Raw genomic sequence first — 25,875 nt, forward strand, 5'->3', positions numbered from 1 at the left:
TGCATTGAGATGGGTGCTATTGAGTAGCGGGGATAATGGTGTGTGGACCTGGTGGGCAGCGGGGTTGTGTTGGAGGGAGCTCCTACCTGGGCGTGCATGTTAATCAGCGCGCCTGTCTGTTGAGAGCCAGGGAATTAAGGGGGAAGGGAAGCGTGTCGCCAGCCTCCAGTGAAGAGACAAGGCAGGCAAGCTGATTAAGAGCACAAATTCACCCTGTTTGGTCAGACAGGGAGATATGTGTACGAAGGAGGAAAAGGGCAAGAAAAGTGCGTATTGATTAACAGTGCTGGTGGTGGTGGGTAGAAATCTACCTACCGTCGTCCAACAAAATATTTCACAGTACTTGAAGGCATCACAATACTTCAAAGGGCCAAAAAAATCACACAATTGCCGTCGCATATCTGCAGGGAGGCTGTGATAGTCGTTGATAAATGTTAATAACTTAATGATTTCTCGACCCCCGGTGCTGAGATTTCTGCCTGTGAAAACTCGCTTCGCCTACATTCAGAATTAAAAAAAAAAAAAAAAAAAAACTTGCAGCCTGATGAATTTTTAATGACATTCACAGTCTCCTTCACGTCCACGTGCGTTTTCAGCTGCTCAACAATGGAGGACAGAGCTCCAGAATGAGCGGGGAACATTCCAGCCATGAAAAGCTTTTGTCTTTGTTTTCCGAGCCAAAACAGCAGATGACAAAGACGTGTGATTCTTGCTGTATTTCACATCAAAAGGCTGGAATGTCCTGCTAGTCACTGATACATTTACCATTCAGATGACCTATAAAGTACATTATATGATAGGCTACACGAGAGAAACTGCTGACTGGGCTTTTAAATAGCCAGAGTTAGTCATGAACCTGCTCTAACTTGCTATGAATGACAATGTGCAACATACAGGATGAGATGAGATGAAATGTTGATGTTTGCGCACCATCAACATTGTTATTTATTTTTGATTCCACAAAACAGTACAATTAAATCCCTGTGTTGAATTTCTATGGATTCTTAGGTATTATTGTTAATATGTAAATGTATATTTGTCAGGCTATCATGACAAAATACTCTCTCAAATCAAAATGTTCCGCAAATATGCAAAGTCCTAATACATTGTCAATTAACAATATTAGTGCTGGCACAATTAGTTGATTCACTGACTAACAGAAACTTGTCAACATTTTCACTCAGTCAAACGTTCAATCGTTCGAAAAACTGCCAAACAGTTTTCAAAACGTTTGGTGCTTTCCTTTCTTTGACATCTTCGTGAACTGAACATGTTTCAGTTTTGAATTGTTGGTCGAATTAAACAAGCAATTTAAAGATAGTGGAATTATTAGTGGCTAAATAATTTCCTGAAATATCACTCATTCTCTGCCACGAACGTGAAATGTAAAATTGGTCGGATGCCACTCACCGGCATCTCACCTGCGTAAAAGAGGCAAGGCTGGGGTTTACACTTGTACGCATCATCTGTATCCAAACTGCAAATACCTTAGTCAAAATGAACAGAATTAAATGGAGTCCGTCAAGCACGGACAAACTGCATCAACAAAGATGAACATCAAGTTTAAACTAACCAGGAGGGAGATTCTAATCATACATGTAGAGTGTCTGAGGCAGTTATTTAGTTACTTCAAAATATAAAGTCCTTTTTTATTAAGTATTGCTTTCATGTTATCCAGCTCTATCACAGTGATGGCAGCTCTGCACTTTCTGAATACCAGTTTGAAAGGAGAACAGTGATTTGGTTTAGTGGCACCTTGTGAACAACACAAAAGGTTGTTTGTTTTTTTTGATACCAGTGAATAATAATTTACTCCTATACATAGATGCACAGCTTCATGCTTTCTTCCCCACGTATCTGCAAGTTTTTAATTAGAATTATCTCCTTTTTTTTTTACAGATGCAGCCTGATCTAATTTCTCTGTAATTGTTGTTATTTACACAGTAAAGGTTTTCGGGTATTTATCAACATTTCCTTTCCCAGATCTCAGTGTCTGCTGTCGATAATGAGTGGGGAAATTATTTTCAACAGTCAGTCATTATCTGTGTGTTCAAGTAGTCTTCCTTTTAATATGCTAATGCGGCTGATATAATCAGCTGGTAATTGTAAAACACTTCAAGTACGACACATTTTGCAGGCGCTCTCTCCTGAATGAAGAAATCACAGCCAGTCAGCGGCACAGAGCTGCGGTTGGATGTTGCCGACGATCTGTTTATGTTCCCGGGAGACATTGTGGAGGGAGCGCCCGCCATTCGATCCTGCGTGGCACAAGCCCAAATTGCACACACACACACACACACACACAAACACACAGACTCCTATAGAAATGTGTAGGCTGGTGTGAAAGCTGTGTTGCTGTGTTAGTGATGCCACCAACACCACCACCCACTTCCCACTACCCACCCGCAGTTTTTTTTTCTCTTCTCTTTCATATAGCTTTTTATTTGTAAAAAATCCACCTTTGATTACCATTGATTCTCCCATATAGTTGGTTTATACCTGTGTGCTATTTATGTCACAACATCTTAAATGAATCTTTTTTTATTGTGTCTTAACCAAAATGATGAAAGAAGTGTTCTCCCCATGTCCTCCGGGGATGCTAGTGCTTTTCTGCAGGAGAGGATGGGATCCTGACTTTGTTTTTCTCCTTCGGCTGTTATTTCCCTGAAGAGAAGAGCCGAGTGAAGAGAGCTATGAGTGATCGACTCTGCCTTTATTCTCCAAGTTTTCGGGGGATTTGAAGTTATTGAAAGTCTGGGGATGGGTGACAGCTTGGAGATGTCTATGTGATGCCTATCAGGCGTGCGCCGGCCTCTCCGGCGTGTGTTTGCGCGCTTGCACATGCATGCATGCGTCAAGCCTCGTGGCTTGTGAGACGAAGGGCATGGGCTCCGTGTTCTCAAATACATGTTATTCTTGTGGCCAATCATCTCTGCTCACACATGACATCTCTCCCAGATTGATTTCATTCAGCTGTAGAGGGCGGCAAGATCAAACAAATGTTGTCTGAAATGGTGGTGGCGTTGCAGGGAGGAGGAAGGGGAGAAAGGGGGGTGGGGTGGGGTGTGGGGGGTGGGTGGGGTCAGGGGTGGAAGGTTGCTAGCTTGAAAGATGAAGCGAGGGATGGAAATAGAGAGAAAGAGAATCAGTCATCCAGTCAGCACCGTGCCATGTGGTGACATGGTATAGTGGTGGAAGGTGTTACTCTATAAACCAACAAGCCTTTCAACAACTGCTCCCTTTCACAGTGAGGTGGCTGTTTTGTAGAGGTGGGGGTTGGGGTGGGGTGGGGTGGGGGTGCAGCCCTATTCCTTCACGATGCCTCTGAGTACCCATGCAAGGAATAATGGATGCATAATATGGAACGACAGCTTGCAGAGCACTATCATTAATGTTGTAATTCACTTTTAGTGTTTCTACTATTGCGCTGCAACAGGAGGCACAGATGTCACCTGAATCTGCTCCTTCTAGCAGCCAGAGCACACCCGGTTTTCACCAGCTGTCTTGGAACGCACGCTGCCAGCCCCCCCTGCGTGGGCAAATGTGGGCACAAGTGTGCTTGTGACTGTGTGTGTGGTACATGGGGTCCTGTTTAGCTAGCCTTTTGAATATAAGTTTGGGTTTTTAGACAGAGGCTTTTGCGTTAGATTGTATTTTATGTATATATTTAACATTTTAGCCTTAAGGTTAGTTTACAGTCCGGCTTTGTTCTGTTAGGTGTCGAGGAGTTTGCTGTTTTATCATTTCTTTTCTAATCTTCTGTTATAAGATCCATGCAACCAGTCTCTACTTTTCTCGTAGCCCTTCTGTTTCCGCCACTGAAGCTAATCCATCACTTTGAATGAAAGGGTTACAACCTGTTTGGCAAAGCATTGCAGAAACTTTTACGTGTTGGAAAAAGAAAAGTTCTGTCTATCATTAGATAATTATGTACATTCTGCAAGACTCTGTTAATGCACCAGACTACTACTGTCAATCACAGCCAACCTGATCCAGGCTACAAACCAAAGCAACTCTGCACTACTAGTTATCATTTTAAAGGTCCCATATTTGACACTTTTTCTGTGTTTTGATCCATAAGAAGTTATTTGTGGTTTTCAGAACCAAAAACATCTCGCTAACGCTTCTCTGGAGCTTCTCTTCTGAGTGGCTGACTGTTTTCTGAGTGATCCAATGAAAAAATATAGCAGATTTCAGGTAAACACTCAGAGGAAACAAATCCTGCAAAGCTGGATGGTGGGTCCAGGTGGGCGGGGCTTGTAGCATGGCTGAGAGCGGTGACTGTTTTGTTGTGACATCACAGAGTTACAGAAGTCCTGCCAGCTGGTTTTAAGGCTGTGTGCATTTCTCTATGGACTGAGCGCTTTGATACTTTCATAGTATTAATATAGAATCTAGACCTGCTTTATGATCAAACAACACATGAACATCTACCTCTATACTATATGAAAAAAAATAAAATGAAAACTTAAACTGCTGCATACTATATATAAACCAAGATAAAAACAATGACTGGAAAAAATTCACGATACTAGGAGTGACCAAAAATCCATACTAAAGTGTTTCCTCTGTCAGTAGTGGACAAACTACGTACAGTACTAACCTAAACCATCCACCCTGTAATCCTCCTCTGGAGTCAGGCAGCATGATAATGAGACAACAACTACAACATTGCTCCAAACGACAGAACCTGTGGGTTTTTTTGTGGCTCTTTATGGCTCTATCACGCCTCTTTGTGGCTGTTTTGTTTCTCGTGTGTTTGAATGACTTTCAAACAGGAAATGAATCGGTCACTTCATGCAGAGCGTCTGATACCAAGAAGGCAGCTATCTATTACCCTCTGACTCTCTGGCCATAATCCTTCAAATGAAGCATCATCTCAATATGGCTGATGCAGCAGGGTTGGTTTAAGGATATTATTTGAAGTCTTTTAAGTGAGGAAAACAGTATTATCTAGCTGTACAGTTTTCCAACATTTTTTTCGTTTATGTGTTTCATCACAAAACTACCAAAATCACAATATGGCCAAATCGCAGGAGCTGCAATTTTTTGATGAAGGTGAAACGTCTAACAACTTACACTTACGATTGTAAATGATGTTTCGAAGCATTTAAATCATATTCTCCAGACATGAGGGAACATGCTTGCTTGGTGCAGACCATTGCAAAATTCACTTCACCATTGTTTTTAATATGTTTTTAAGTAAAAATGGAAAACAAAAAAATACCATTCCCACTAAAATTGTGACTCGTCACAATTGCAGTCTGTGAAATAATCACGATTTTTTTTTTTTTTTTTTGCACCAGTGTCTGTTTTCATGTGTGCATATGTTCATTATTGTACTTTAAATATCTCTCCTTCCCTCCAAACCACCTCCATGTGTTTTCACAAGCACAAAAGCTCATCAATCAGATATTTGGTCACATGACATCCCTGCAAGTAGCAGCTTTTTGTTTCCTAAAGCAAAAAATGCAAAACAATAAGTAATAATGATATGGATTTCATGGATACCCGGGCTCTAATTGAAACAGGTGTGATTAGCATATTGTTTGTGTTTCATGCTGCACCGTGGGCCTATTTGTGTTATATGCAGAACCTTTATGGAAATGAACGCTTTGAAATAAAAAAAAAAAAAATCAACAGAAATGTATCCTATTTCTTTAAAAGGGGCGCAAATTTACTGTGAAGATCATCCTGGCAAAACCACAGAGGGAAATGTCAGAAAGAGGAAAAAAAAAAAAGAAGGTTCAAAGAGAAAATAGCTGACTGACTCTGTAAGTGAAGCTAAGCTCAAAATGAAAAATGTTCATTATATGCCCGTCAAGGTGAAAGGAAGCCATCTCCTCGCCGATGCAGTTAAAATGTCGACCTCTTCTTCTCTAAGGGCAAAAAGAGGAGAAATGTAAAAAGAGGAGAAAATGCTGCCCTGTGTGTGTGTGTGTGTATGTGTGTGTGTGTGTGTGTGTGTGTGTGTGTGTGTGTGTGTGTGTGCGCATACATGTTTGGCATGAGTGTGTGTGTGTGTGTGTGTGAGTGTGTGTGTGAGACTGATCTGAGCTCCAGTTCAGACAAGGGCAGCGATGTTAATGGGGCCGCTCAGTAAAATGACCCATACATCCGTTTCTTCATACTATTTCACAGTGCTTCAGAAGTCCTCATATTTTCCCCTTGTCAGCAGTGTTTGTGTATCACTGTTGTGTTGTGCGTGTGACCTCTACAACGAGCGCCGCGCCCTCCTGGACCTCTGCCTGTCTCTTTGTATGTACCTGCTCATGTTAAGGCTGTTAAACCGCACTTAGGATGCATTTTATTCAGCAGTGAAGCAAAATGTTCCGGTCGACCTCTGCGGATCACAGATGCTGTCCCCGGTGCCTCATTACTGACAATTTATATAAGCTAATGTTACTTGAATCGCTCGCTGTGTTGGCAAATGTGTTTATTTTTAAAACAGCTCTCATTGAGCATTAACGCTATGACTGCCACGATGCTACAGATCTCTGAGAATAAAGCAGCAGGTGGGTGCTGAGCAGCTGACCACATTTTTTGACAGAAATTTTCAGAATCGGCCTTCATGGCCCGACTGTAAACGTGTGTGGAAGCCTCACAGTTTTGATTTGTTGGTTTCTGTGCCTGTGCCAAGGCCTGTTACAATTTTCATAAGGATTCGATGCCAGCGTGGCCAATCTCAACTATCTGTTATGGGTTATGAGCTCACCTTCCACCTCACCATCTTATTTCTTGCAACGGTGTTGGATGTGAAAGATTTTCATGATTTTTGAGGATGTGAGCAGCAGCATTAAAGTACAACTGCTCCAAACCCAGTGCCGATATTATATCCATCATTAGCAACTCTGCACTGCTGCAAAGAGCTGCTACACTTAAGATCTTTTTTGTCTTTGTAAAGTATCAGTTTGTAGGAGACATTTATGAAAAATTTAAATATTAAGTCATTATTTTTATTATCAACAAATCCCATGAAGAAAACCCAAATGAAGACATCCTACTAAGCAGTATTATGTGTATCAAAAACCTGATAGATCTTACTCATCTGTCACAGAGCTCCATTGTTTCCAAAAACTATTAAAACACATGCATTGGGAGACATGTTCCTTCATTACCATGAGCACACACACTGTAGTTTATTTCAAATCAGTCCCACATACACCATCCTGCTGCTGGAAATACTCAGTAGAGCACCAAATGTGGATTAATCCACTGCTGAAAATAGTCCCCAACTAATGCACTCGTTCGTCCTCTTTGATAACATTTGCTAAAAACTACGGTTCTCGACTATTTTTGGAAATTACTGAACCTTTTCAAAAAATTTAAATTTGTGAGGTGTTTTTAAAGGAGCTGTTTGTAAGTTTTTGCCTTTGCTCCATAGCCAATGTTAGCATCAACAGCTGTTTAATTACCAGTCTAGAAGAAATGTTGCAGCCTCAATCTTCATTCCTTCACTCACCAGGAGCTGTCTGCAGCGGTGGAAAGCCACACCAATGTTAACTCTTCTTTAGCGTGCTAACCAGCTAGTTCCAGTGTAATAGCGAATCAATGTAGCATCCAGTCTGCCCTGTAGAAGTAGCACTGCACAGAGGACGTATTTTAACCTCTTGTATTGTAAACACAATGTCGACTGAAGCTCTTCGGGGGACTGGTAAGTAAACAGCTGTTAATGCTAATGCTGGCTGTGTAGCATTAGCAAAACTTACAAATAGCTCCTTTAAAGATTCACATCTTCAGTAGGAACCAACGGGCTCGGGACTGAGCTCCACAGACAGGGTAAGGGAAGTCAAAAAGTTTTAGTTTATTTATTTTCACAGGAAATAAAACAATTAAGTTTCTCTTCTTCCCAGAGTTTACTGACTTTTCTCTTGGAAGTTTCAGGCTCATGTTCATTAATAGATCAATGACTGAGCGAATCACATGTACATTATCACTGATCCTCACATGCGTATGTAGAGGGGCAATGGTTTACTGTAAGATTTGTTCGAATTTAAATATGTAATTTCTTGGTCATTACTTTCAGAAATAACCTTACTGGTTAACACGTTGTCGGTCTGCTCTTCTTTCTTACAGTAACCTGTTGGTATAGTGCGGTGTTGACACTGGACTTCACTCTCAGCATCAGCAACAACTGATTTCTCCTCTTCCCAACACCTGCAGCCTCTGACCTCCAGCCTCTCAGACAGGTAGGATGACCCTCTTTAAAAGACTTAGACAACTGAGGGAAAATGATACAGATTTTAATGTTGTAGCAGTGAGTCCAAGGGAAGAGAAGGTCCAAATACGCACGCGCACACGCACACGCACGCACGCACATATGGTTAAAGCTTCAAAAACATTTATTAGACTTAAAAAATGCCACATTTTGACTACTTTACTAAAGCTATGAGAATAACAATACATACGTAATATCTGTACCTGTGAATAAATAGTTTAAGTTACAGTGTAACATTTATATTCAATAGACCCCAGAAACTCTAATGAAGGGAGGAAAAATCAGTGACAGTTTGTTCTCTTGAAATGTATGATTGAATTAAATGGTGCTCAAAGAAAAAATGAATTCAAACTGTTCTTTTTTCTCACACAAGAGGACAGAGATGGGCTAAAAGTAAAATTGATAAAACATTGAAATCTTCTTCACTACACCGCCTCTGTACTTTCTCATTATTTAGCTCATCTTCTAATTAAAAGATGTCTCAGTAGGTCTTTAAATGCCATATTGACTTAAGTTTCAAAACATTGGCCAAAAAAAAAAAAAAGAAAGATTTCTTCTTTTGCCATTTTGTGTAATGAGCCACTGTTTCCACGTTCCCTCTGCACAGCTTTGAAAAAGCCTCCCTCTCGCCAGCTCGTACTATATCCAGACGGTTAAAAGACATCAGAACAGACTCATTGGAATGATAATCTAGTATGTGTCTGCACTTATGGAGAATATCTCGAAGCATGTCAGACTTGCATCAAAGCCGTTGTTGTAATTTTCTTTTCAAGGGCAACTTGAAAGAGGGAGTCGGGGAAGAAAGTAGCATTAGTTTCTTGTTTTCTCCTACAAGGCAGCCGGTTCAAAAGTAACCCTGCGCTTTCTGATGGGAGTGTAGGATGATTCAGCAGGAACCCAACAGCCCATCTGACTGATTCACATTTAAACATAAACAGAAATATGGCTGCTCCCGGGAGCTCCGCAGAGGAATGGAAAGTAGCCCCAAATTTCACAGCAGCAAATCAAACGTCTTTTTATTTAACTCTTCCTTTCTGTTTTCCCGTCCTCTATGGCTCCCTGTAGCATTGTGCGCACATAACGGCGCCTACTGATTGGGCTTATTTGAAGCACGTACCCTGACAAAAAAAAAAGAAAAAAAAAATGGAGAAGAGGAGATTTTCCCATGTCACAACGGGATTGAATGTGGTTCTCCAGAAGAGGAGGGCCTGAGAGGATTATATGGCTCAGTGGGCGCTGTATTGTGTGGGGAGTGGATACAGCAGGTACCCACCGAATCCCAGCCAAGAGACAGACACAGTGTTGCTAGGGATAATGTTGCCTCCCAGCAATTAAACTCTGGAGGTTTTGGAGTGGTTTAGGAGGAAGCTTGTTAAATTATCCCATCGCTTCTTTCCTCTTTTCTCTCTCTGTCGCTCTGCCTCTCCGTTAAACGCATTTCTTTCCCTTTTTACTGTTTGACTGGGTGAGCACATGAAAACTATAGGGGGAGGCATTTGCCTTCAATACTTTTCCGTCTAATTGAATCCTCCCCCGTTGGTTCTTTATGTCTTTTTCAAATATCGCACATACACATATCGAACGCACTCAAATCTAAATGTATATATTAAAAAAATACACACACACACCCTCTTGTTTAGGTAAAGTGACATAACATTGAAAATACCAAGAGCTGCCAGCTAATGGCTGTTTTTTTATGAGAGAGAGATACCCATTAAAACTCTGAAGAAAAGCCACAATTAGATAAATTTAATACCTTAAACTTTAGGATTTATTCAGATGAGGTTGACAAAACACTGTAATATATGGTTCATTTGCTTTGGTAGGAAGGAAGGAAGATGTTAACACTTGATGAGTATTCAGAAGCTGACAGCACAGACTTCCTTAGCATTCTCATTACTTTATTAAGATACACGACTTAGTACAAGATGCCTCCTACTTGGTTCATTAAACAGTTTGATATGTTGTTCTCTTTGTCACTGTTTGGATTGGTATCAAAGTGAATTCAAAGGTTTGTGCTCATAAGGCCAAATGTTCATTTATTTTTGTGTTACCGTTGCGGTAAATCTGACATTGTGTATTTTGACATTGCAGTTATTTACTTAGTATTTACTTGGAAAGTAGAAAAGTGCATTTACTTAAATATACTATGAGATACTTCAACTTTTTTTTTCTTTTTTTTTTTTTTTGCATATAAAAATTTTACGATACGTTATAATTCTACTCCATGACATCTCAGATGGAAATAATTAACTTTTACTTCACTACACTGAATTTAAAGCTGTGGTTACAGTGTAGAGTTTAATATTAAGGTTGTAAACACCTCTGACGAGCAAATAAATCACAGTACATTCTTATATAAAAAAATGAAACGACCTCAACCAGGTACAAGAGTAAAATGATGCTTCCACGTTACTGCATGAGTAATACAATCTTCCAATCATATAAAGTGAGAATGAAAGGCACCGTTCCCTTGCATAATGACTTGTAATACTTCTATACTGTTGCTTATGTAAAGAATGCAGACTTTTGAGTGTACTTACATATGGTGCTTCAACCTTTAGTTAAGTTTAGGATCTTCGGGCCACACAACAGAAGAAGTGATTGAAAGCAGACAGACTCGCTGAACGATTTTTAAAACAGGAAATGAATGCTGTTCCCCTAAAAGCGACGCTAGATTCATTTTCTTCTTCACTTTGCCTTTGAGTTCAACCTCCATAAAACTCCTGTCTAGGTTTTGGTTTTATGGGGGAGGTGGTGCTCACAAACTCTGACCACTGTCCTCGTCCTCGAGCAAACAAACAGCCCATAACAAAGGTGGAAGTCCACGGTATTCCTCTCATTTATTTCCAAATGTGACACAGTGCTTCCTAATACCTCTGGGACTGGTGTGTCCGTAGTTCCAGGTCGGCTCCCAACAGTACAGTAGTGCTGCGTTAACCTCTTTTCCGTACCCCTACATACACACACACACACACAGAATCACACACACACACACTCTTGCACACACACACTCCAAGGTAACTGTGGGTAGTAGAGCCCCAAAGCTTCGTCGTCCAGGACAAATTGGTAGCAAGCGGCTCATTTACTCGGAGCCGTCATGAATGGACTGTGCCGTGACTGTGTAAACAAGTGCAAAGACTCCCAAGGGCATTCCTGCATAAATAATGACTCCAAGAGATGTTTGCCATTTGTACCACTCACTGGTTGCAGACATGGGTCAGCTAGTCTCCTCTGTGGGGAGTCTTCAGTAAACAACAGCCGCCGTGTCCATTAAGGACTATGTGGAAAGTTTACCTGGTTACAGGTGCAGGGGCTGGTCTCCCAGGCCATGCGGGGATATTGGGAATTTATTTGGCATCTTCCTCTGCTTACAGGCTTTCTGCTTCGGTCTGAACCAAAGTAGAAGTTAAAGTTAACAACTTTACCTCAGTATGGTTTTTATTTGTTTGCTTTGTGTTCACACTTCCTGGTTTAAAGCGAGCCAGCACTCATAAACCAAAGCCACACGGACTCAAAACTAGTTATGTTGCCATGTGGACTTTTGAGGGATCGTGTTTTGTCATCCTGCCAGGGTAGAGATTTTTGGCGTCAGGTGAGGAGTCAAAACGCATCACATTCCCCTGTCATTTTAGCCGAGCATAGAACCTGTCTAGTCTTATAACACATAAAGCAGGAGTTGAGTGCAAGCGCCATTTATTCTTTTGGTTTTAGGAGTCTTTGCAAGCACGATGAACTGGGGGGAGGGCTTTGTGTTGTTGTTGTTGTTGTTGTTGTTGTTGTTGTTGTTGTTGATTAATTTCTAACAACAGGTTTCAAGTTTTCTTGGAAGGGGAATAAAACAGCAGTTATTAGTGCTCCTGAATTCAATGGTAATATTCTCACCTCACCAAATAAAACACGCTGAAGCATCCATCACTCTGAGTTTGATTAAATTGCTCCAAACCGTCTCCGTGTGAATGCACGGGAGGTTGGCTTTACAGCAGGGAGCCGCGTGGCTGTAAGCAGTGCTTTTGGTTGTGGTCTTATTTTGATTAAGCTGTTCAGGTTCACCCTTAGTGTGTGACTGAAAATCATTGTTGCCATGACTAAACAGTTTAGAGAACTTGCCTTTACTCATTTTGGAAACAGTACTTGAGAAATGTTGGATTATTTTCTATGGATGGGAATTATTAGATGGATTAAAATTCTAACATTTTTTTTTTTACCAAAAAATGTAAAGAGGAAGTGACACACGGTTACCAAAACCCAAAAGGGTTTATCCTCTGCGTGTGTGTGTGTGTGTGTGTGTGTGTGTGTGTGTGTGTGTGTGTGGGGGGGGGGTTACTGCATCTCAAACTTGTCAGACTTAACTCTAGATTGTCAGAATTGCCAGCATTCATCAGGCTAAGCTGTACTCTGAAACCGACATTAACAGTTTTGCGTGTTACACATGCTGCCGTGTCAAATTTAACATTCGTTATTATGGCTCATTCTAACACTGAACATTTGCCAATTAGCATTTCAATCCTTCCCTCCCTTCCTCCCACCACCCAGTTCAGTTTCTTCAAGAGGAATGTATTTTTTTAATTTTTTTTTTTTATTGCAATTTCCTGATCAGAATTGATTAAATTATAGGAATTACTCTTTATGGTATATCTATATTTTTGTGTTTCATGTGTCATGTTGTATATAGTTAATGCTTATGGTTACAGAATTGTAGTATTTAATGTAACCTCTCTTTGCTATACATCTGTTCGTGTGCTTCCTTTTGCTGCTTTCCCTTTATGGCATCAAAGAAGGTTTACCTACCTTATACCTGTCTTACATGAAGAAATACCATGGTAACATGCAAATGACTGGCACATTAATGTTAGCATGCTGTGTTAGCAGTAATCTCAGTCTACAACTGAGCGCTAAAGAGAGCTCAGGTTCAGAGGTATGCTGTCACGAACTGAAACGTTAGTGGAATATTTCCCCCCCAGCGGCGACGCTGGATACAAAAGTCTGTTGGGGTTTCAGGGTCCTTGGGAGTTGTCATCTTGGTACGTTGAATGTGCGTAACAAATTTCTGGGAAGTGCGGGCCCGAGCGACTGACCGCCATCGCTACGGCCACGCAACCTGCCGCTGAGCTGATTCTGTCCGTCCTCGTCAGCGGTGCACTGACCCGATATCATCTCTTCTCCACGCGCATTATGTTCTTTTGACTGTGGTAACCGCGCGTCAGTAGGCGCCGGGAACGCTATACTGTCAGCTATGTTTTTTAGACGGCCACCCAGGCTGCGAGCAGCACTCCCAATTGTGTTGCATAATTGTGTGGCATACAGGTTTCCGCTCCAAGCGTGGGTTTGAGGGAGAATGGAAAGCAAGATGATGTGTCAGTGGGAGAGAGGGGAAGAAATAAAGAGGAAGACAAAACAACACCCACTCCTCATTAGCTTAAACATTGCGTGTATCCGTTATCCTGTAAGATAACATTTGAAGAAGGAGAAAAAAAACAAAAAAAACAAAGAAAGCGGAAGCCCACATCCACTGCGCCACAACATGGGATGGAGATATAAAACAAATCTCCACACTTAGACTCTGCCATCTGTTCATCTTGGAGAAGAGCGTGCCTTTGCGACACTTTTTCTCTCCCCTCCCTTAGAAACCATCAAGCTCTCTCAGAAACCATACAGCTTGACAAAGTGACACGCCCGGATGCCAACCCTGTAGCTGCATGTTTTGTTTTTCCTCTCTCCTTTACAATTTGACTGTTTTTTTTTTTGTTTGTTTGTTTGTTTGTTTGTTTTTCCAGATAGTTTGCATATCTAAATCCAGTTTTTGATAGCATATGCGAAATACAATGTGACATAATACAATTTGAGCTTCATGTGAGAAATGGGATTATCTTGGTCGTGATTGTCGGCGCTGTGTTAGAGTAATCACTTTCTTCCAGGAGCGACGACGTGACTCACTCACAACTTGACCCGCTGTCATTATCTATTCACTCTGACAGTATTTATGCATTTGGCTTGATATTTTGTTTTCCTTCAGGTGAATTAGAAATGAATTTGGAAATAGAATAAATAAATAAAGGAATGATGAAAAAACTGAGTAATCCCCCTGCAAATTGGAACAAGGAGTAAATCCCGCCGGCAGTAAATCCCCCACTTTTTCTATCTCTTTCTTTCTCTCTCTGTCAAAACGCTGTTTGGATGCGTCAGAGGAAGTGGTCGATCGTCACTGAGCTGACACGCATGGGTTTCTTCTCTGTGCTCTCCGCAGCCAGACAAACCCCCCCAGTGGTCTAATTGATACAGGATGTGCTCTCCAGATCTCCAGGGGAAGGTCGCATCGCATGAGTCCAACACACTGTGCTGTACAGAACGTACCTATTTATATGATCAGTGACTTTTAGATGTTGAACAGCTGTAATTTTTCCTCATATTGACACCTACTGTACTGATCAGGCTCAATTTACCAGCTGATTTTGCCCTTGTAAATTTGATCTTAGAGTCCAGTCGATGTATTTTGGATCAAGACTTGCACCTGATAAGCTGTTTTCTCCAACATTTGTTGAAGGTGAACGCCCGTAAATCTGTTTTGAAATCAGTTTGAAATACAGGGACTACTTAGAACCTTGCCTGGGTATCTTTTAATTACCTTTGCCAATACAGATCAATCCTAATGAATGAGATGACAACAAGGTGAATCAGTTATGAATGAGACTAACAATCAAACACTCATAGCCAACTTTTGATACTTAGATTTTTTTTGTAATCGAGCACCCAAAAGGTGTAGAGGTTTGACACCCTGCCCTGTTCACATTTTCCCTCACTATCATTACATTTATACATTTCACACTTTCAGCATCAGAAGTAATCCTGTCAGCAGCTAATGTGGCGTAACTTTCATGGTGCAGATTCTCCAAAACTGCAAAGAAATATTGGCTATGAAACAAAATAGAGCTCAAGGTGAAGCCCACAGCTAACATCGTACTGTCTGGATTCCTTAAAGCATGATGGCAGTTGTAGTGCTGTGTTGAAAATCTGTGGACATACAGGGAAATGAACCATTTAAAACTGAGTTTTGGTAACATTTTATTTTTTTTTTATTTGTTTAGTTTCCTGGAATATAACAAAAGAAAGAGAATCTATTTGTTAGCTAGTCATTAAAACCCAAGTAAATACTCTCTCATGATTCATTTATTACTGGAAACTGTCTGCTTGCCTGTCGACAAGTTTTATGCTTTTGTCGGCCAGCGACTAACGGTTGTTTTGTTTATCGATTAATCTGCTTAATTTTATTGTTTAGTCCATGAAATGTTAAAAAAAAAATTGAGAAAACAACCTCGATGTCAATTTGCTTGTTTTGTCCTAGTAACATTTCACTCCCTGAAGATATTCAGTTCACTTACATGTATATGACGGAGCAAACAGCAAACCGTCACATTTGAGAAGCTGGAACCAGAATTTTTTTTTTTTTTTCCATTTTTGCTTGAAAAGCTACTGAAACCATTAATTAATTGTCAAAATAGATGCAGATGAATTTTCTGCAACTCTACATTATTGCATTTTAATTAAGTAACTAAAAGCGTATCAATTTAATACTTTGCCCACAGTATTTTACTTATGATTAATACCAAATCACTTTGTTTTCCAGGGAAACTTAGTGGGAAATTCTTAAATAGAATTTTTATTCCATAAGACTGTATAGATAAAATGCTAGAGCAGGGGTATAGCCCCTGACGTGACAGTTGAACTTATTCTAAGACATATAGGCCCATAAACAAATCAGCTGAGGACTCAAAGAGTTAAAACACTGCTGATGCATGAATTGTTAACATGGAAAAAAAGAGACACGTGGATCACCTTTCCTCCTGACTGCCATGGATTAAGTGGAGCACGTGTCTCTCTGTGTTTTGGGCACTGGTATCTGGGCGATGCACCCCTCCCACCCACCTCTGCCAAGAGGTGACACATGGCCGGCTATGCATCATTTTTTGAGTGTTTGGCTGAAGCCTCGTCCTCTCTCCACGGCCCCTCAGCCTGCTTCCACAACCCGTAAAGAGGACATCCATCAGGACAGGTGTAATTTGCCATGCAGTCACGCTTCTCTGCTAATACAATTTGTTAAGCAGTTGTTAAGTGTGTATCCGTGTGTGTGTGTGTGTGTGTGTGTGTGTACAGTGTGACCCTTGTGTTTTTCAGGGTTTTGGTTTTGCTTTGCTTCACTTTTAGTTGAAAATTTATAGAATTTATTCTGTTTTTATTCCCATCCTTTGGATTTTCAGCAGTTTTTTGAGGACACTGATGATCGTAATTGGCTCGTTGGCTAATTAAATTTTCTTTTATCAAAAATAATGAAGAATTGGTTCAAAGAAAGGCAAAGTTCTCTCTTAATACTATTGAGCACAGTCTGGATGAAAAGAGCCCTGAGCTTTCAACTCTGGAGATACACTGATAATTTGCAGGCATTCACTGGGTGAGGGTGACATGGCGGTGTGTGATGGCCCACGCTATGTACTTCATACTCCAAACTATTTGTTGCTCAGTGACACTGAGGTGACCCAGAAAATTCTATGTCATTAAATGCTTGGAGGATTTTTTTTTTTTTTTGCTGCTGACCGCACTTTGTTCCCAGCTCAACAACATGTCGCTTGTTTCTCTCACTGGAGCTTTGAGTGTTATTTTTTTTATTTTTTTTTTTCTGTCTTTCCTGCTGTAATGAAATTCTACAATTACTGTGCTCTTCAGGCCTGTTTGTGTTGTTTTCCTACTGCTTCCCCCGGTCTTGCATCACAGCCACAGCTTTGCACTGAATGCTACCAAATGGGTTTCCTAGATATCCTCACACAATGCAGTTTAATTCTGGTTACACAACACTAGATGTCACTCCAATGTTCTGAGATTAGTTTGATGTGACTGCATTTGCCCACAACCTAGGTGGACATCCCTATTCGCCTTTTAGTGCATTTCCACACATCGGCTTGCATGCTTTCACATCACATTACATCACATATCCCCACAGTTAACCATGGATCAAATGCTTGTGTCATCCAAGTCGAAGATGCTGTCTCAGATAAGCAGATTTAAAGTGTGTGTTATTTGAGCAGAAAACTGAAGAGGGGTTAGCGCTGTGGTGTGATCCGGGGTCTCAAGGGGAGGCTCCCGCTTGTCAGAATGTGCTGTTGCAGGATCTTCCTGATGAAGTCATTAAGAAGTCATTAAGAAACCATTAAGAATCATTAAGTCGGCGAGGTGGCACTCCAATGCGCACACAGCGAAGCGCCAGGCATCAGGAAAACTTGTTAATCACGCAGTTTATTTGTTTCCCCAGTGTGAGACTGTAAATACTATGACAGTGTGTTGAAGTGTGCATCCTAATGAAAGTCTGTATTAGCTCCTCTGCCAGTGTGTGAACGCCCGTCTCCAGAGGGGCCACTCTCATCATCACACGATGGCTGCCTCCTCGCCAGCTAACCCTCTAAAGCAATAAACAAGAGCACGCGTTTCTGATCCTGTTCACTCATTTTCCCCTTAATCGGCCAGGTGGCTGATTCATAAAATGGCAGAGGTATCAGGGAGGCCCTAACGCTTCGCTTTTGGTCCTTTCTCTTTCCATTTGTTAATCTTTAGGCTGCAGCCTCATGTATGTGTGCGGGTGCGTGTGCCGTCAAGTGTCTGCTGCACTTGTCATGCATATAGACGTGCCCTCAGTGTTTTTCTAGCTGATTGTCTGCGACCACTAGAAAACCCCATACTGTGACAGGTCGGGAGGAGGAGGGCGCTGCTTGAAAAAGCACTGAAGAGCTCTTATCTCACTCATTAGGCCTAAGCGAGATGTTGCCTTCCCCCAATAATTATCTCCATACAGTAAATCTGTCATTAGGAGGTCCCTCTAAACCAAACCCTCAGAGACCTGGGGCTATATCCAGGATGAGGAGGGGAGGACGGAGGCTCAGGTGCCTCCCTGACGCTACTATCAGTCAGAATTAGACTCCATGGGGTTAGCACTGGCAGGAAAAAACAAAAACACAGTAGGCAAGGATGAAAGGTAACTTTACAACTTGTGTCTTTTCTGTCTAGATACATAAATTAACATATTGCGTATACCTCATGAAAGAGAGCAGTTACAGATGAAAGTAAAAAGCCAAAAACAAAACACCATCATTTTAGGTTCAACAGCAGTTAGCAGCAGCTATAAAAAGAGGTCTGTGCAATGAGCACTTTGCCGTAACACAAGACAACAAACTACTTCAAAGAGGCTGAATCATCTGTTCCCAAACTGGAGGTGCATCACTCCAAAAAAAAAAAAAAAAAAAAAAAAACTATAATACTCTTTAATTTGTCAAGGACACCAAGTTTGAAAAATCCTACACCAAACAGGAAGTAAAATGTGTAGGAAGGAGCTCAAAGGCTGCGTGTTGTGATGCATCAGGCTGTGTAGCGTGATGGCTGACTAACTAACCTGAAGTGGCAAAGAGGAAAAGCTTCCCCATCATCCTTTTGATTTTTTTTTTTTTTTTTTGTTTTGTTGATGTTTTGTGCTTATCTCTTATTCTTTTATTTTTGGTGGCAGCGGTTTCTGTCATGAGAGTAATGAAGTTAGCGTGTTAGCTATCACACCGCGCAATAAAACATGTAATGCGATTACTTGTGTCGGCTTTCCTCAGGTTGCTGAAAACATTTTTTCACTTTGAAACTGTGAGAGTCTGCTTCTGTCCTGTTAATCAAGAATAAAAAGCAATATATTCTTTTTTTTTTTTTTTTTGGTACACTCATTTACAACAAGGCATGGCACTTTGACACAGGAGGCTGTTTTTCTTTTGCTTTTTTTTTTCTACCGTTAGTCAGGGTCGGCTTCTTTCATTCATGATCGTAATCTTTCGCCGACCTCAACCGAGTTTTTTTTTTTTTTTTTTGTGTTGTGTGTGTGTGTTTGTGTGTGTGTGTTGTGTGTGTTTGTGTGTGTGTGTGGCTGTGATCAGAAAACGATCACATAAGTCACTTTTGTACCGTTATGTATTCCGGAGGTGGTTGAAAGCTGAGTTCAGGTCTCGGTTGGGGTGAGTTGTTTAGGAAGACAGTGAAGAACAAAATGTTTTGTTGTGTAGTTTGAAAGACATCTGTTCTGTACATGTATTCATTAGATTCACTCTCTTTGCCATTTCACCACTCTAACTTCATCTGAGCCCTTCTTTTCCAGTGTCTCCCTCATAGACGTGAAGAGGTACAAGCTAAAAACTCTGAAAACAGCTCCCGACACGACAAATATCTGTCATCCCTGACATGTTCCAGGGTTCCTGTCCAGCTCCGAGGCCCCTGAATCATTTAATGTCTCCCCCCGCCGGCCTGCTGTGACAAAACACACAAACTAAAAAATGCAGGTGTGTTAAACAAAGCGTCTCGTGTGCTCACAGTCTAGTAACTCCCTGCATGAACTCTTTGTGCTGTTCAGCAGTTTGTGAAGAAAAATATTGACATACATGCTGCCGAAATACCAGTAAAGCCGCATGACAGATGGCTTTCAGCTGCCATGTTTAGCCTATGGATGTGTCTTTGGAAGCGTATTTGGCTTAATACCTCTGCCCACTGCTTTTCTACTGGAAAACACAACCCTCCCGCTGACCGTGCGACCCGGGTCAATCAACTTCTCTCAGGGATTAATCCGTGTTGTGTGTAAACACATTAACTGGCAATTAATATGGAGATTCTGCTCCAGATGTGCTTGTAAAAGTGGAGTTTGGACTTGGCAAGCAGCTTTTCTGATCCATATGGGTTAGCCGCCGAAGCAATATCCCACCTGCTCCTGCCGCCATTATTTTTCACACAGGCAAACAAATGCCCCAAATGAGAGTCACAGCATTTGGTTTAGCGGTGCTGATGAGGGAGGGATGCAGGGGGTGGGGGTGGGGTGGGGGGGTGCGTCTCATTCTTGCTGCATTCATATACACCTGGTTAGTATGTGTTGAGACGTGGCGGAGAATCTGTTTCTGCTCCTTCCACTATGCTAATTTCAGTCCTCCCACACTTTGGAACATGATGATGTGAGGGTTTCATCAACAGCTGCAACTGTCTTGTCGAGTGAAACAACACCACTGCAGTATCAGTAGATTTCTGTCAACCGGTTGAACTCGACAAACTTTCACCGTCGGATTGCACCGATAACATGGAGGAAAATGATGTAAAATGTGGAAATAGTAAAAGGCGGTATAGCGGTGGCTCGGCCCCGGCATTTCACCTCACCTGCTACCTCAGACGCACAGACGGCCCAGGATTCCTCAAACAAATTGAACTGAATTGTGCTAAATTACTTTTTTTATCGATCCGGCTTATTTTCAGGCCATGTAATTTAATCCTCCTATTACTAGGCCTATATATCATCTTTGTTTATAAAGAAAGGGCGATCAATAGAAAATAATAGTGACTCTCTTTGAAAATGAATCAATGTGAATCATGATGCTGCAGTATTATCATTCAAAACCAGTGTCACAACCTGATCTGCCTCAGATGTACTGTCACAGCTTCAGTGGCAAAGGTCTTATCTGACTGGCAGCATGGAGGCATTAAAATAAAACTAACAGGGGAAAACAACACAGTGAAACAGATAAAAGTCGTGCTGGGTGTCAAGCAGAAACTTAATTTTTACCCCCCCCCCCCCCTGCATTGGGTGAGTGTGTGAGCCTGTTGCTTTGCAGTCCTCGGGTTTCCTCAGTCAGGTGCATGCAGGTCACAGCTGAGATATTGTGTAACTCCCGCTGAGATGATCAGTCGCATCAACCAGCTGCAGAAAGCGTGATTGCATACAAGCTCTGTTAACTCCTGTTCTCATCAGGATTTCTCAAAAACACCCACTGATTCAGAATTCAGAGCCGCAGCAAAACAAGTGGCTAGTTCTCATGTGTCACGCATCCTCTCAGTTTTTTTTTTTTTTTCTCCAAGAATTGCAGCATCCCATCATCCACCAGATTGACTCCATGATAAAAATATAAATGTATGCATATTTTAAATCTGTCCTCACTAGAGAGCAAACATGTGTTTAATGTATTTGTACTGAAGAATCAAGAGTATTCCCAATCTGGTTGCATCAGTTCCTTATTTTCTCTCTGCCTGTACTCCAGTGTGATTACAAAGCAGGCGCACAGCATGATATTGATCTTAGTTTTTACTTGACGTGTGACTCCTGTGTATTAAAACTCATCAAATGTTCATCTTAGATATAAAAATAAACCTTAGGTGCAGATATAGTTGCTTGTGGACATACATACATACAAACCCTGAAAAAAGACAGAAAAGAGAATAAAAAAGTGTCCCAAGATTGCATAAATACAAATTAAATTTTTGTTGTAATATCACATGTACTGTATGTGTGTGTGTATACATATATATATATATATATATACGTATATATATATATATACGTATATATATATATATACGTATATATATATATATATATATATATATATATATATATATATATATATATATATATATATATAAATAAATAACTAGTTGAATAAAACACAGTTTATTCTTCAAATAAGTAAAAAATACACCTTTCTAAACAAGGCCTTAATATTTGAGATTTGAGCATTTCTTGTGCCCCTTTTACAGATAAGAAAATGTAAATTTGTCTCCTCAAAAAGAAAAAAAAAACGGGCCATTGAAGACAAAGATTTAGTTATACGACCATAGCTAACTACTACTTTAATTTGAAATGAGATAAAACTGAAAACTGGAAAAGACTTGTTCACATTTGGCAGAAAATGTGCGATAAATTGATTTACTACACAAAGAAATGAATATTACTTCTCGGCATAAATCAGAGGAAGGCTGTTCATGTGGCGGAGAGAGGGTTTAAGTGGTCAGTATGCTTGAATTGAACTAGTTAACTACAAACTATCGTCCAAACATTGTCTGAAGGCAAAAGTGTTTATACCTGTTCCAAATGGCCTCAATGAAATGCAGGGAGGAGAGTCTGTCATTATAGAAAAAGGCAAGATTCAATGAACCTTACAAGGAATTCGTGGTGTAACGGTCGTTTGTTCACACCAGAAAAAGTAGCGGATTCTGCCTTCTTTCCACACCTCCACACACGCTGCGTAAAGCGGACACGGTTGTTGAATTGACAGTTTTGGAAAGTTACCGCACAAAATCTGGTGGAAAGGGAAGGAATGATCATCGAACAGGTTTGAAGCAAGCTATCGTCTAAAATAGCCAACTGCCTGTGAGGAAAGAGAATCAATGTGATAGGAAGCAGTGGGATTTGTAGGAAATGTGACCTTAGTTTTGATAAAACACTACAACCAATATTACCACTGGCCACAAAGGAATCATATACAGACATATATACATGCATGTACTGTATGTTCATGTTCGAAAATGCTTCCCATGGCACTTTTAAAGGCAGTGAAAATGCCTTGGCTTAAATCAGACATCAACAGTAAGCGAGTAAAACAAGATACCAAGCTGCTAGCTGTTTTTCCAGTCACAGCCACAAACCTCCCACTCTCCGCCACATGGGGTCTGTCCTCCGGCTCAGCCCCGGATGGACTAGCAGTCCCCTGATGGTCGCATCCTTTCCCCTGAGGTCCGCCGTGTGCTGATGGGTAAAGGGGAGAGATGCACTAGCAGACGCTGGCCACAGTTGCTCTGCCTGGCATGAGCATCGTGTTGGCTCTGACCAGACCCGAGTCTTCCAAGAGCTCTGTCTTTTCCGGCCGGCCTGGGCTCCCGCATGGGGTCTGGCATGCTGAGCGTGAGCTTGGCATCCCGGACAAACAACAGGAGGTGGAGGCATCCTCGCTCTTTCTCTCTCCTGATGATCTGCTCCAAGGACGATTTCCCTTCTCTCGGAACTGGCTGCAGTTACGAACAAAACAGCAGCAGTGTTTACAGACCTTCAAAAGGAATAGAACAAAACAAAAATGAACTGAGGGAGTAGGTCTGATTCGCTCGATTCATACAGTATAGAATCAAATCCAGGCTAATGAAATCACATTCATATTTGGACGCAGAGAGTGCATACATTATGTGTTAGAATCAGTGGTAGGGGCCTCGGCCTCTGTGCTTCGAAGCCAGAACATATTCGCCAGATTCTCTCCATATCTGCTAATGATGGAACATAAACTAATGACATGTGTTCCTTCTGGGATAACACTATCCTGATAATCAGGCTGAATTGGCACTTAGTTTCTTTTTGGGAGGGGTTGTTATTTTGCCTTTACCAGTCTGTAGCGACTAACGCAACGTATCTATGTCATCATCAGTCGACACAGAAGTTAATGTGGTTCGTGTCCATCAAAGAAATATGCCAATTTAAGTATTGCTATTTGTGTAAATTTACTTAGAACAGGGGTTCCCCAACCTTTTCCACATCATGGCCCACTTGAAAATCTCAAAAATGTTGGTGGCCCCGGCCCACAGGGTTGGAACCACTGACTCCGAGCGACAATCTCATCCATGTTTGTTACCATTTTTTGCGGAAATTTTGTTCCAAACACAAAAACTAAATTACTTCGTTTGTTATACTTACAGCATAGACACAGAAGGGCCTGAAGGCAGTGGTCGACGGCTTTGTTTATAGCCTGAACTATCCAATCTTATATAATATATCAAAACCTAAAATCTTTTGTTCTACCATAACATCAACATAAGTATTAATAATGAAACAGTCATGCATCAGATAATGATTGATGACAGCATCAGAAAAAGATCCAAAGTTAATAACTTGATTCTCAAATACCATAACCAGCAAAACATTGACAAAGAGTACATAAACATAAAAACAACCCCCACCCCACATTATCACAGTGCATATTTCATTTTGTGATTAACAGTCTCAACAATTAACATTCACTTTGTAATGCAGTACTTTAACAGAGCGTCTTGGCATATTAGTATCTTAACAAATCTCTAATGCATGAATATGAATAATACACGTTTTTTATTTTCCACACAAAAATCATAATTTATCAATTGCACACAGTCAAGTTGGCGGGGTGTTTATGCCAAAGTCTTGTTGTATGCAAAAAAGCTTCTTTTATATTTTCAAAAAGAAAAAGAAAAGTTTTTAACACCAGTGCCGCACAAATCCACCAAAGACCTCTGCAAACCTCTCTGTATTCAGAAAAGAGTCAAACTAACTAAAAGCATCATTTAACAAACTTTCTGTGCAAAAGCTGAAATGTAGACAACACAGGGGGTTTACATGTTACTCACATCAAGTCAAAACACTTTCTACAGCTGTCTGAATGTGTTTAGCTTGTTCTGTCATATCGCAATGTGAAAATTAGAAGTTAGAACAGGTCAAAATGAAGCAGCGATGTGAAGAGAAACGATCCAACACTTCCTGTTTATTATTCCAAGAGCTCTAAAAGCACATCAGTTTTGTTTTTATTTGAATTACATCTCAATTACTGTTTTTCTATGTGTCAGCATTAACATATTGATCTCGCGCTGTGGCTAATGAGCTGGAAGCTACTTTCTTCACTTCTCCCACCGCACTGACTGATCAACAGGAGATTTTGAATCCTAACAACGTCCTTCAGGCATCACGTGACCCGGGGGGGCGAGCATCTCATTTCCATGCAGAGCTCTGCGGATGGCTAGTTTTCTGACCGCCCCAGCTGATGAAAATAAAAGAAACTGTATTTTAAAGCAGCGCCCTTCCCGCAACCCCCATAATTCATGCTGTTTATGATGTAAATATTTCACAGGGGTGAGATGACCCCACAGCATGGCAAAGGCCATTAATAATCATAAAAAATATGTACCACCCTCTCAATGATTAATTGCGTGCATTTTGCATAATGCTTTGTTTGCGGCAAGCTTTAAGCAATTTACTATCAGCCGACCAAACTGTCAAAGTAACCAAGGCTACTTCAAAGTGATTTTTGTTGCTTTATCACTAGTTACTCTACAGTTATCTCCATAAAGACTCAAAGATGGAGCCAGCCTGCTGTAAAAACAATAAACAAGCATTATTTCAAATATTCGTCAAGAAGCGTCATTCCTAAAGATTTCATCAGCGGCTCCTGAGAGAGTCAAATGCCGACCTGCTCCATATACCACAACTGTTATATGGGGCATGCATGTTCTATGTGTTATATCTAATACTCTTAAAAAAGTGTCTTAATATAATGTTTATTGTATCCAAACTAACAACAGTTTGAATTACACATACGCACGGACAGGTTCATGTAAATAATACATTTCGTATTCAAAGGTAATATTAATGCTTCTTGTTGACAACTAGCTTTTGTTCCTGTGGATGTTAAAATTATGCTTCCGCGTCACGGCCGGAGGCATTATGTCTTCAGCTCGTATGTCTGTCCGTCCCATCCTTGAGAACGCAATCTCAGTAACGCTTTTGAGGAATTATAGGGTGAACTGATTAGATTTTGTCAGTCAAAGGTCAAAGGTCACTGTGACCACACAAAACACGTTTTTGGCCGCACTTTGAGAATTCACGTGTTAATGAAACCTTGAGTGATTGGTTTAGCCAAAAAACAGTGAGTAATTAGTTTATCTCACCACACAGATGCTATGTGCCATTTAACCAATGACGAGTAAATAGATTATGATATTTAAAATTGATCATCGCCCCTTTAAGATTCCATCAAGATATGTAGTGAATGTGATTATACTTTTACTAGAGAAAAATACTCTCATTCAATATTGACCTGAAT

Source organism: Seriola dumerili, unplaced genomic scaffold (genome assembly GCF_002260705.1).
Source record: "Seriola dumerili isolate Sdu_G_001 unplaced genomic scaffold, Sdu_1.0 BDQW01000044.1, whole genome shotgun sequence".
Lineage (NCBI taxonomy): Eukaryota > Metazoa > Chordata > Actinopteri > Carangiformes > Carangidae > Seriola > Seriola dumerili.